The sequence below is a fragment of the Tupaia chinensis genome, unplaced genomic scaffold (assembly GCF_000334495.1).
Source record: "Tupaia chinensis unplaced genomic scaffold, TupChi_1.0 Scaffold138584_1, whole genome shotgun sequence".
Lineage (NCBI taxonomy): Eukaryota > Metazoa > Chordata > Mammalia > Scandentia > Tupaiidae > Tupaia > Tupaia belangeri.
In genome coordinates this window covers 794088-795588 of record NW_006198478.1, presented here as the reverse complement: position 1 = coordinate 795588, position 1501 = coordinate 794088, and the positions used below count along the sequence as shown (strand labels likewise).

The 1501-nt window shown below is 57.0% G+C and overlaps 1 protein-coding gene across 2 annotated transcripts in view; it reads right to left on the bottom strand.

Annotated features, from left to right (window-relative positions):
• The window catches only part of ZNF219 (zinc finger protein 219), a 15530-nt gene that overhangs the window by 5855 nt on the left and 8174 nt on the right, over positions 1 to 1501 (bottom strand). The window lies entirely within an intron of this gene.

The window sequence follows — 1501 nt, the reverse complement described above, 5'->3', positions numbered from 1 at the left end:
AGCAGGAAAAGTTTCCCCAGGTGGTGGCCTAAAAGCAAAACTCACTGAGGGACCCTCCTCGGCCTAGTCAGATCTCTTGAGCATCTCTACCCCAGGGCTGACCCTAAGCACCTGAGCCCATGAATTTGGGATTTCTCAAGAGGGAGCCCTAACAGGGACTGTGACTCCATGAGCTGGCAGGACCCCGGGTCATGCATGCATTCCGTGTACAATCCTCAGAGTTTCTACCGTGGGGCCTTAAACACCATCCACGGGACTTGGCCGGACAGTAGGCTGACCTACTTTCCACCCCCACTGGGAAGCAGGGGTTATCTTGCCCTTATTTGGATTCTATAGGGATGCGGGGCCAGGGGTGGGAATCAGAACTATTTCCAAAGCAACGGACCACTTATTCTTACACGCTGGGACAGCTAGTGGGCAATGGGGTAGGGGCCATCGCCCCTCACGGAATAGAAGAGGGCGGAATGGTCGGCTGGCAAAATGACGGAGAAACAAGGACAGGAACACAGAAGCATCTGCCAAATGGAGGAACACCAAGATGGTTCCTCAAGCCTGCGGTTCCGAAGTGCTTAGGGTCACATGTAAGGGACAAGGGCTCAGGAGCTGTGGGGTCTGGTCGGAACTAGACCTCTGTCTCTAGCCACCTCCAACACGGTGTTTTCCCCTCTCTTAGGAACTCTACTCCTCCCAAGTCCGTTCAGAATTATGATTACTACTGCACTAGATGGATTAAAGGGGAAGGGGCATCTTAGGTGGTCTAGTTCAGACCACCGTGATCACGCAGGTCAATCGTTCACTTTTATGGTCTCCTTTCTATGGCCCTCTGAACTTCGATTCTCAGAGCGCCCCTCCAGATCCACCCCACTAGGCCACACGCCCACCTTCCCTCCAGCCTCACAGGCCTGAGTGGGAGGGCACAGACTCCTAATGGACAGCAGGAGGTGAGAGGAAGGCACACCTGCTCACCTGCTGCCACCCCACCACGGTAAATCTTAACCCAGAGGCATGTCCTAACTCGACCCTGATCCTGAAAGTTCTGGAAGACATGGAACTGGGGGAGGGAGGCCTGTGGCCAGCCCTAACCCCCTTAACTGGAGCTGACCCTAGAAAAGTCAGTCTTAGCACCCACAGGGGTCGTCCTCAGACCGGGAGGTGGGGAGGGGGGTGGCAGGAGAGCCCCTGGGAAAAACCGCCTCCCAGAAATAGGTGGGCAAGTAGGGTAGGACCTGTGATCCCACACAAGAGGTTCCTCCAGCAGCACCCCAGACACCTCCCGGGGAAGATAAGCCAGGAGGATGACTGGGGGCAGGGTTGGGAGATAGGGAGGCCAGGGCTCAGCTACCCCGGCCGGGAGAACAAAAGCGGAGTTACAGCCGCCTCCGCTGCTGCCGCGGGCCGAGCTCTTTGTGACACTTTGTTTGGGACGCAGAGAGGGAAGCACCCCCCATCTTCTCCCCCTCCCCCCTCCGCTCCCGGAGAGTTTAGGTTCCTTCCCCCTCCC